This window comes from Helianthus annuus, chromosome 11 (genome assembly GCF_002127325.2).
Source record: "Helianthus annuus cultivar XRQ/B chromosome 11, HanXRQr2.0-SUNRISE, whole genome shotgun sequence".
Lineage (NCBI taxonomy): Eukaryota > Viridiplantae > Streptophyta > Magnoliopsida > Asterales > Asteraceae > Helianthus > Helianthus annuus.
In genome coordinates, this window is record NC_035443.2 from 1,529,498 (window position 1) to 1,541,634 (window position 12,137).

At 36.2% G+C, this 12,137-nt stretch overlaps 1 long non-coding RNA gene across 1 annotated transcript; it reads right to left on the reverse strand.

Annotated features, from left to right (window-relative positions):
• Nucleotides 1-10,083: 10,083 nt before the first annotated feature.
• Nucleotides 10,084-10,557, reverse strand: LOC110891593. Its single transcript, XR_002565410.2, has 2 exons — nucleotides 10,432-10,557; nucleotides 10,084-10,352 (listed from the first exon to the last, which is right to left on the reverse strand). It is a non-coding gene; the product is annotated as an uncharacterized LOC110891593 (long non-coding RNA).
• Between the last annotated feature and the right edge of the window lie 1,580 nt (nucleotides 10,558-12,137).

A 12,137-nucleotide genomic window follows, 5' to 3' on the forward strand; every position in this document is an offset into this window, starting at 1 on the left:
CTACTAATCTACATGATGAATTCATCAATGTTTCTTTACGTGAATATTTTTAATTTGAATATATATAACTAGAAAATAAGTTTGTGGGCCAACTTATTTAGTTTTGGTGCATTTGTGATTGCAAAAGAAAAATGAGATTTGAAAACTATAGTCTTGAAATTGAAAGGTCTAAAACATGTTGGTTTTAGTTAGACCAAACAAAAAAAAGAGAAATCATATCATAAAGAGTAAACTGTAGTTTTACTCTCTGTGGTTTGGGGGCGTTGTCATCTAAGTAGCACGGGAATAGGTACGTGGACGATATGGGTACATGGAACGGAAAAACTCAAAAATCCAAGGTACGGGTACGGCAAAAAAATATATATAAACGGGTAGGTGATGATCCTTGTGTTTCTTGAGAAGCGATAATCGATGATGAATATAGATGATGATGAATTGAGAAGATAAGGAACTGAAAGGCCGACGTTATGTATAATTGAATGTTGATCGGGTTTTTTTAACTGAAAGGCCGATTGTTTGTTATGGAATTTGAAAGGTTTAAAAGATAAAACCCTAAAAATAATAGGATACGTCCCCGAAACTTGTAGTCACCGTCCCCAAAACGTGTAGTTGCCATCCCCAATACCCGGAAACGTTTAGGGGACGTCCCCATGGCGTCCCCGTCCTCATAACGTCCCCGGGACGGGTACCCTATGGTTCTAGGCGTCCCCGTGCTACATAGGCTATCACTCTTATCCTTTATTTTCAATTTTTGATGTCTTACCCTCGCTTATGGCCAATTGTATCAATCTTGGCCCTTTTGTCATCTTTTCGATGCAGGGGGTTGAAGACATGAAGAATTGGGAAAAAGGTTAGGATAATTTAAGAAATGAGGAAGGGTAAATACGTCATTTCAACATAAACTAATGGTCTCGTTAACGAAAAAAATGACAGAAGGGCCAAGATTAATTTAATTAGCCAGATGTAAGGGTAAGACAACGAGAAATTGAAAATAGGGGGTAAGAGTGTCAATGTCCTCAAACCACAAGGGATAAAACTGTAGTTTACTCTTTCAAAAATGTCCTCCACTTGTGGCCTAGTGGTAGGAGGCTTGGGTTTTCCCAAAGAGACTCAAGTTCAATTCTCACTTGTGTTATATTGGGTTGGACCGTGGATATAGGCAATGAAGGATTTGGACTAGACATTGTGTGAGGTTGTCAGTTAGATTCCCGAGCTCAACCGGGTCTTCGTCCCACCATGCGTTACGCCAGAGACTTCTGCTCTTATGGTGGCACAACGACTGTCAAGTAGCAGCCGGCGGTATGGTTTCCCGGGGGAACGCCCAAAAAGCCAAACTTTGAAGCCACTATGGACCCAGTTTAGACAACATAGTATGGGCAAAGTGGGGCAATACGAGACTCTCCGGTTTAGAGAGTATGGTAACTCTATACATGAAGTTCGCCTTTTAAAAAAAGTAATAAACTAATTAAAACTTAAATTGAAAAAGAAAAACTAAGTTAAAAGAGAAGAAAAAACAAAAAAGAACTAAATTTTTAAAATTAAAACATAAAGAACAGACAAAAGAAAAAAGAGATAAGCTTAAGCTTTGAAGAATTTGTTTTTGCAAATTGTTTCTTTTTAGTCTATGTTATATCTATGTACCAATACTGAGATTCTAAATATAAATGAAAAATGTATGTTGATTTATTAAATAAAAATGTAAAAAAGAAATTAAATGTATATAGTTGGCAACATACTCTCTTTTTTTATACTCTATCTTTCATTAATATATTTTAGTCACTATTAAACAGGCCTGTCTTCGAAAATGTTAAAAAAAAAATAGTGAGCCTTCAGTAATATAAAAATAATTTTGTTCTACCAGCCCTATAATATAAACTTATCAATTTCATGTATAAAAAGTAAAAACCTATAATACGACGATAATTGTTATAAAAGAAAAGTAGTATAGTAAAATGATCGAATCTTCTTACTTAAGGGAACCATGTAGCTCTCCTAGCATTTTTGGAAGCAAAGCTCTCGATCAACTATCTATAGTCCATAACTCTCTAATATTTTATTTTCAATAGCTATTATCCCCAATTAGTGAAGAAACTTAGACATTTAAATTAGGGGATGAAAAAAATACACATAAAAAAACCAAATTCTTTTAATAAAATAAATACCATAAATCCAAAAAGAAACCAGACGTGTTAGGAAGATGGGATAAATGTGAGATTAAATATATTGATATTATATTATTTAATCTTTTAGCCATTATAATCATTTATATTATATTAGATCAAAATATATTAATAACCTATTAATAATTAGTTGGTAATTGTTGATGGACCATATTACCCTTATTAACTAATTAGGTTTCCTCTTGGGTGTATAAATAAGGGGCTTATTAGAGAGTTAAAGGGTTACACACATTACACAATCAAACCCTCATTAACATCAAGAATTCGTGACTCTCTCCCCATAACCGAAACCTCCCTAATTTCGGTTTCATCACCATCATAACTTACACCCTAAGGAGGAACCAGATCATCCTGACAATCATGTCGAACTCAATGGCTGCATCTCTGACTGGATTCTCTGCTGGCCTGTCTGCTGTAACAGGTATTATTCATGTTTTCCATTACATTTAAACAGAACTGATCCAACATGTGGTATCAGAGCATATGTTGATAAACTCAGATCTGTTTTCGTATCCATTATTCTGGGATCATAATCTGGAAAACGGAATTTTGAAAGTTTATGAATAGCATGGTTGATTTCGAGTTCTAATGAACCGAAATCCCTGTTTTCGGAAGATAATTGATTGATAAATTGACTCGAAATCTTAATGGGATAATAATATTCGAAATCTGTTAACTGAAATCTTAAAATTTTGATTTCGGATCCCAGAATTATGCTTTAAATTTTTTAGGGTTCATCATAATGTTCTAAGAAAATTCGAAAAAATTCCATAAATTTTGGAATCTAATTTGGATTAGTGAGTGTTTTTAATGATTTTGATCTTAATTTTCTCTATTAAGTTTTCGAAAACTGTTAATGGATTTTCAGTTATTATTTTCGAAATCCTTTGATAAGATTAGATCAGAAATAAAATAGGAAACACTATCCCACAATCCCTTAAATTTCGATTTTCAGTTAATTATCACAATGAACAGCATTAATAGTGGTTTCGAAATTAAAATCGCACAAGACATTCGCACAAGATCAGATCTCAAAAAAAAAAAAAAAAGTCTGATCGCACAAGGGAAATCGCACAAGATGTGTGGATCGCACAAGACTTGTGGATCGCACAAGACCTTACTAATCGCACAAGGCATTACTGATCCACAAGTTTTGGGCCTTAATGATCGCACAAGTTTTGGGCCTTAATGATCGCACAAGTTTTGGGCCTTAATGATCGCACAAGTTTTGGGCCTTAATGATCGCACAAGTATTTGGGCCTTAATGATCGCACAAGTACTTGGGCCTTAATGATCGCACAAGTGTTTGGGCCTTATTGATCGCACAAGATTTGTGCATTACCGATCGCACAAGACTCGAAACCTCATTACTTTAGCTGTTTAATGTGACCTAAAATTTTTTTAACACTTAATTAATTTATCAGAATCAGATACTTGGTTTGCTAACAGGTGGTTTGCTATTAAATACTTGGTTTTGTTAACACTTAATTAATTTATCAGAATCAGATAATTTTTTTTACAAAACCAAAATAGCTTTACTTGAATGAGCTTCTGATGTATTAGTTTTGGCCAAAGCTGATTTAATACATCTATTTATTGTTCAAGTATTATGAAAGCTATGTTGAGTATGCATTACAAACCTGAAATGTCTTAATTCTGGCCAAAGCTGATTTAATTCATTTATGTTTAGCATAACTTGACAAGTGCATAATTAAAGTGATTGTCTCATTTCTGGCCAAAGCTGATTTGTCACAATTACTTTGCACACATACTTGAATGATTACACTTCTGGCCAAAGCTGATTTGTCTTCGTTTAAGTAGAATTTTTTACTAAGTCTATTATTTTGATGTTAGTAATAGACATTATCACAGCTTCATAATTAAAATGGTCATTATTTATGCCTGCCTTAGTATAACAAGCCCATTAGATCACATTAGGACTTCTTCTTTTGTATCATAACTTGCTCATCTTATTTCCACTATCAGCACCCAATTGCGGGATTCCACCTTTGACTGGTGATAACTTTGCTAAATGGAAGGATGCCCTCATGCTTACGCTTGGGCTGCTGGACTTTGATTATGCTTTAAGAGAGAATAAGCCAGCGGACCTTACCGCTACCAGTACTGCTGCTGAGCAGATAGTTCATGATAAATGGACTAGGTGTAACCGCATGTCTCTCATGTTCATGAAGCAGTCCATTCATAACTCAATCAGAGGGGCCATTCCTGATTCTGAAGATGCTAAAACCTATTTGGCTTCTGTGGAGGATCAATTCAAGGGAACATCAAAAGCACACGCCAGTACTCTTATCCTCAAGCTGGTGACAACTAAATATGATGGGAGGAGCGGCATTCGCGAACACATCATGATGATGCATGACATGGCCAATAAGCTGAAGGGCCTTGAGATGGAAATCAGTGATGGTTTTCTTGTTCACTTCATCATCACTTCGCTTCCTTCGTCCTATGAAGCATTCAAGATCAATTACAACACTCAGAAGGACAAATGGACGATGAGTGAGCTGATCGCTATGTGCGTGCAGGAGGAAGAGCGTATGAAGATGGATCGCACTACTGATGTTGCTAACTTCACCACTTCCAGCTCAAAGAAGAGGAAGAACTCTTATCCAAGAAAGGATGCTTCTAAGGTTCAAAAGCCAAATCCAAATCCTAATACAAGCACACCTTCCAGCTCTAAGAGCTCCTTAGGCAAACCCTATTGCAAGTTCTGTAAAAAGACAGGACATAAGCAAAAGGAATGCCCTGACTTCAAGGAGTGGCTGGCTAAGAAAGGTAACGATTTTTTCATGATACTTGAGTCCTTTAATTTAAATGTTCCTGCTAATTCTTGGTGGTTTGATTCTGGTTCTATGGTTCATGTTACCAATTCACTTCAGGGATTCCTTACAATCCGGAAGCTGGGAAGAAACCAAAGAACACTTAAAGTTGGGGATAATCGGGAATTAGAAGTGAAGGCCATAGGAACATTACAATTATTTTTGAAAACTGGTTTATGTATTAAACTTTATGATACCTTATATGTTCCTGAGGTAACTCGGAACCTTGTATCAGGACCAAAGTTAGACATGGACGGTTTTGTCGTTTCTCATGGTCATCGCAAACTCTCTATTCTCTATGATTCCGTTGTTTATGGTACTGGCATTCTGGATGGTGGTCTCTATAGATTAGAACTAGATGATAATTTTTCCAAATCTTTGTTGTCATATAATATTAATGAATCACTCACAAAGATGGAAAAGAAACAAATTCGAGACTTAGAGACTTCATCTATGTTGTGGCATCAACGTTTAGGCCACATCTCAAGAGAACGATTAAATCGTCTCGTAAAGGATGAAGTCTTACCTCCTCTCGATTTCACTGATTTTGGAACATGTGTCAAATGTCTTAAAGGCAAAATGACATCAGCGAATAAGAAAGGTGCCACTAGGAGCTCTAATTTATTATAACTCATTCACACTGACATTAGTGATCCCTATCAAATCGCTGGCATCACATGACATACTTCATTTATCACTTTCATTGATGATTATTCTCGTTACATGTACTTGTATCTTATAAAGGAAAAGTCTGAATCTCTTACAACTTTTAAAGATTATAAAGCTGAAGTTGAAAAGCAATTAGATCGTCAGATTAAAGTTGTGAGATCAGACATAGGCGGTGAATATTATGGAAGACATACTGATGTGGGTCAAGCTCCTGGTCCATTTTATGAGTTTTGTAAGGGCCAGGGGATTGTGAACCAATACACCATGCCCGGTACACCTCAGCAGAATGGTGTCGCTGAGCGAAGAAATCGTACCCTTATGAACATGGTGCGCAGTATGTTAGCCAACACTAATTTACCTTTATTCCTCTGGACTGAAGCGTTAAAAGCAGCTGTTCATATACTCAATAGAGTTCCTTCTAAGTCTGTCCCTAAAACTCCTTATGAACTTTGGACAGGAAGGAAACCGAGTCTTAAATATATGAAAGTATGGGGCTGCATTGCTGAAGCAAAATTATATAATCCTTTCCTAAAGAAACTTGACCCTAAAACAGTTACCTGCTTCTTTATCGGGTATCCTGATCATTCAAAGGGTTATCGTTTCTATTGTCCTTCCCATGTCACCCGTATTGTTGAAACCAAGCGTGCTGCGTTCCTGGAGGATTTCAAGGTCAGTGGGAGCAGTACTAACCCTTACGAAGAATTGCAAGAAGTACAAGACGCGGGGGGGAGAGACTCGTCGCTTACCATTACTCCGTTTACTCCTCTTGTACCCCATGCAACTGCACCTGAAGCCACTGCACAAACTCCATCTCCACAACCAGAACCCATCATGCCTCATAACGAAGGCACATCAAACGCTCAAAACCAAGACAACGCTCAACCCGAAAATCAGCTCAGGAGGTCATCTAGGCAAAAACGGCCTACTAATTGGGATGATTATATTACCTACCTGACTGAAATGGATGCTGGAAAGCTCAATGATCCTATCTCTTATAATGAAGCCATTAGCAGTGATCAGTCTTCTGAATGGAACAAAGCTATGATTGATGAGCTTGAATCCATGAAGAAAAATGACGTTTGGGATTTGGTAGAATTACCCAACGGTGTCAAACCTGTAGGTTGTAAATGGGTGTTCAAAACAAAACTAGATCCGAATGGGAACGTTGAACGCTACAAAGCGAGATTGGTTGCAAAGGGCTACACTCAGAAAGAGGGAATTGATTATCAAGAGACGTTTTCACCTGTCTCTCGTAAAGATTCATTAAGGATCGTTATGGCCCTAGTAGCTCATTTTGATTTAGAGCTACATCAGATGGACGTCAAAACTGCTTTCCTTAACGGAGACTTAGACGAAGATGTTTACATGAAACAACCTGAAGGCTTTAAGCCTGAAGGTCAGGAGCATCTAGTCTGTAAGTTGAAGAAATCCATTTATGGGTTAAAACAAGCATCACGTCAATGGTATCTCAAGTTTGATGAAGTCATGAAGAGGCAAGGTTTTATGAAGAATCAAGTGGATCAATGCACCTACCTCAAGATGAGTGGGAGTAATTTTACTATACTTGTCCTTTACGTAGATGATATTCTATTGGCAAGTAATAGTTTAGACATGTTGCATGAGTCGAAGCGGTTACTCTCGCATAACTTCGACATGAAGGATCTCGGAGATGCTTCTTACGTCATTGGCATTGAAATTCACCGAGATAGACACAAAAGGGATCTTAGGATTGTCTCAAAAGACTTACATAGATCGTGTCCTTACACGCTACAACATGCAACAGTGCAAACCCTCCGTCGCTCCAGTAGTTAAGGGAGATGTTTTCGGTTCATTCCAGTGTCCGACAACAGAGGTTGAAAAGGAGCAAATGAGCCAGATACCTTACGCGTCAGTAGTCGGGAGCCTGATGTATGCTCAAGTCTGTACTCGCCCAGATATCGCTTATATTGCTGGAATGCTAGGCCGTTATCAGACTAATCCTGGCCTAGATCACTGGAAAGCAGCTAAGAAGGTCCTCAGATATCTGCAAGGGACGAAAGACTATAAACTGACTTATAGAAGAAGTGATCACTTAGAAGTGGTAGGTTATTCTGATTCTGACTTTGCCAAGTGCAAAGATGACAAGAAATCCACTTCGGGCTACATCTTTATGTTAGCAGGCGGACCTATCTCATGGAAGAGTCATAAACAACAGTTAACTACAACTTCCACAATGATGGCAGAATACATTGCTGTTTACAACGCAACCTGTCATGGAATGTTGCTTAGAAATCTGATCACTGGACTCAAAATTGTTAATTCCATTTATAGACCATTGAAGCTTTACTGTGATAACTCAGCTGCCGTTAGTTTCTCGAACAGTAACAGTTCGACTGGAGCTGGTTTATATCTCGATACAAAATACTTGTTCGTACGTGAACGAGTTGAGGAAAATAATCTTTGTATTGAGTATATTAGTACTAAAGATATGCTAGCGGATCCGATGACTAAAGGTCTCCCACCTAAAGTTTTCGAAGAACATGTATCGAATATGGGACTTACTAAAGACCTTGTTTAATGGCATATTGTACTAGCTTATGTTTTAATTAATAAAATTTCCTCAGTTTGATTTTGTATGTCTCTAACATATGTTCTGCCGGTGTAATGACATATAGACAAATATAAATACAGATCAGACGCTAAAGGGCTTATACATATTTTGATCGTAACTATTAGGTTTTAAATTGAGGGTATAGTATGATTAATGGGGGTCCTGAGTCGAATGATGATTCAACGGCTGTATTTCTCTGCTATAGTTCTTGGTTTAAAGCTAAAATGAGTGTTAACTCCTGGCCAGGCTTACCTAATACTCATGATAAATGATTACTCGGCTAAGTGGGAGAATGTGAGATTAAATATATTGATATTATATTATTTAATCTTTTAGCCATTATAATCATTTATATTATATTAGATCAAAATATATTAATAACCTATTAATAATTAGTTGGTAATTGTTGATGGATCATATTACCCTTATTAACTAATTAGGTTTCCTCTTGGGTGTATAAATAAGGGGCTTATTAGAGAGTTAAAGGGTTACACACATTACACAATCAAACCCTCATTAACATCAAGAATTCGTGACTCTCTCCCCATAACCGAAACCTCCCTAATTTCGGTTTCATCACCATCATAACTTACACCCTAAGGAGGAACCAGATCATCCTGACAATCATGTCGAACTCAATGGCTGCATCTCTGACTGGATTCTCTGCTGGCCTGTCTGCTGTAACAGGTATTATTCATGTTTTCCATTACATTTAAACAGAACTGATCCAACAATAAAAACAAAACTGTAAAAGGCACAAGTATTTTACAATCTAACACCTAGTGTTGGAATCGGAAGTTTTAAACTGGGTTGTAATAGACTTTTTTTTTGTTATGTTCACTCTTTTACCATTTGTAAGAGTATTAACATTCTACCCTTTATCTCTATCTATATAATTAAACCAAAATTCATTACCTTTTCTCTTTCATTTTCAATTAAATAATATTTTTTATATCTTTATCATTATATTTTCTCTCTCCTCCGCTCACAACTATTTTCACAAATATTTATCACTAGTTTAAAATCTCGCGAGTTTCGTGGATGGCTTAACACAAACACATGATATCTACTGACATTGAGATGAACTTAACTTAACTTGAACATGTTGAACCGAAAAAGCGTCAATAATGGAAACTTCAATTCATGGAATCTTTCTAGAAATTCAATGTCCGAGAACTATTGCATTAACCATCTCTCAACAAATATAAAATACTGGCCGACGGTAAAAATGTTTAAAACGGAAAGAATTGTGTTGGTCATTGTTTATTTATTTACGGATAAAATAAATTGACTTTTACGGTCAAGTAGAAGATAAAGGAAAAAGACTATTGCACTTTTAAAAGAAACAGTTTGACTTTTAGGGTCAAACCAGAAGATAGAAAATTCACTATTTGATGGACCATGTAGTCTGTTAGAAAATTCATGATGACTACACCAAATCTAAATATCGATACAGATATGTGATATAATCTTGGTTTGTAATAAAAACCAATATGAATTTCACTATTTTATTTTACACATGAATAAGATAAAATCTACAAAAACTCAAAATTATTATCACCCCCGCAACATTGTGTTGGGTTAGCTCAATTTTTATTTGAGTGGTATGTGCTTCTTGAACCAATTAGATTACAGGTTCAGTACCGTATGCATCCGTTACATATGTTGGAAAAAGCTCCGTCGGAAACCATTTACAACACATTTACTACGCAATTTTCAACAGACTTCCGACGAAAATATGGCGTCAGAAATTTGTGACGCATTTTCTGACGGATTGTTAGTTTTTCTTGTAACGCATTTGTGACTAAATATTAAAAAAATCTGGAAATCCAGATTTTTTCTGCTAAAGAAAATTAAACAAAACATCCAGAATTAAACATAATGCAAGTTCTAGTGTGACCGAAATTAATTGAACCAAACCCGTTTACAACTTGATCCGTAAATCAACAAATAACCCATCACTCACTATTCGATAGATAAAACGGAACCTAAAATGAACAAAACAACAACCTGTACTATGACCAAAATGCCCCTTGTAATCACTCTGCAGCCAAGTAATTCAAGTTTATCAAAGACCTGCAGTTTAACTAATAAAAGTCAAACAACTGAGACCACTAATAAACATATAAAAATAATAATAAACTACAATTCTTACTCAATGATTATATGAAAATCGTTCTTTGTCTTTAAGGATCAAGATATTTGACTATATATTTGAGGTTCAAATTCTGCATCATAAATGTAGAAATATCATTATTCTGGGGATATATCATAAGTTATCTGTCACACCCCGATTTCCACGTGTCACCGGTGGGCCCGGTGTGGGGTACAGTGACGTAGTTGGCATCGTCATAGACAATCAACACAATATAATAATGCACAGCGGAAGCAGAATAGAAACATTTCAATTTTAAATAAAGTGTAATAATAAATATCACAGTAGTTGAAATGAATCCACAGGCGGATCAAATGAAAATAGAAATAAATAGTTCAACAGATAATTGTCGTCCGAGCTTGCGAGACTATAGTGGACGCTCTTAGGAAACAACCAGCCTATTTCCGTATAGTACCTGCACTTAATCTTTTGGGAAAAATACGTCAGTTTACACTGGTAAATACAAATCGACTGACTCATTTTGAAAATGATTGAAAATTGATTTAAATGCACAAGGCATAATTATTTTTATTAACTTGGGATAATTATATAATATAAACTTGTGAACGAATTACATGCACTTATATCTCTGGTGGCCCGGGATCTACTGTCCGGGCTAGAGATTTAATTGACACACCACATTAAAGAGTTATACACGACGGGTGTACGCCTACACCCCGTGCTCTGGTCGTGGCCATCTCGTAAGATAATGCCAAGGATATCCGGGACACGGTCAACAACCCCCCAAAGCCTTTAAGTAAGACAAAACTGTTTAAACGAAGTCGCACAAGCTATTCAAGACTGTACACCTATAAGGCGCAGGACTTGTGCGCCCGATCAAGCGGTATTTTAAATACCGTACCCCAAGCCCGTATAGGGAAAATAAGTCAAAATGTATTTACCTGAGTAAGTATGTAACACAAATGATAAGAGCGGTAGCTTTTACTGGGCTTCCTAATCTGGAACAAAGGTTTATAATTATCCTATTAGATTCCTAACGGCCTTTTATTTAAGCTTAAGCTTTGACCGGTTAGTTTTAGGAATGATACGGTTTACGCACGATTAAGCGAAAGACCGGATAGAATGTGATTTAGACCCGACAAGTTTGAATACTTGTATAATATGGGTATACTAAATACATTCTGGATTTTGAAATAAAAATGATATCGTTTGACCCGTTTCGGTCGATTTACGCAAACTAGTTACGTAAACCGAACCGAACGCGAAAAAGGGCGATACGGGTAGACCACAGATTCAAATGCAATTTCCCTGATGTAATATGCTCAAAATATGATATTATATCAGTAAGTTATGTTCTATATTGCCCGGAATAATTTTAAACCCAATTTATGCCTTAGAAGGGCATTTTGGTCATTTAAAAGATAATACAAGGGTAAAATTAGAAATCTGAGTTTCGGGTCTGGTTCATACAGTAAATATACTTAATATAACATATTATATCAGTAGGGTATGACCCATGTATCAAATTTATCATTTAAAACCAAACTATGCACCGTAGGGGTATTTTAGTAATTTCACAAGGGCTAAAAATGCCAAAACTAGAAATCTGAGTTCAAAATATTATACTTACTGTTATTATATGAAAATATGCAATTTACATCAGTAGGTATAAGTCTTACATGTTTAAAACAAGTATAACGCTCACTATGCGCTTAAAACGCTAAATATGCGATTTAAGGGCGTTT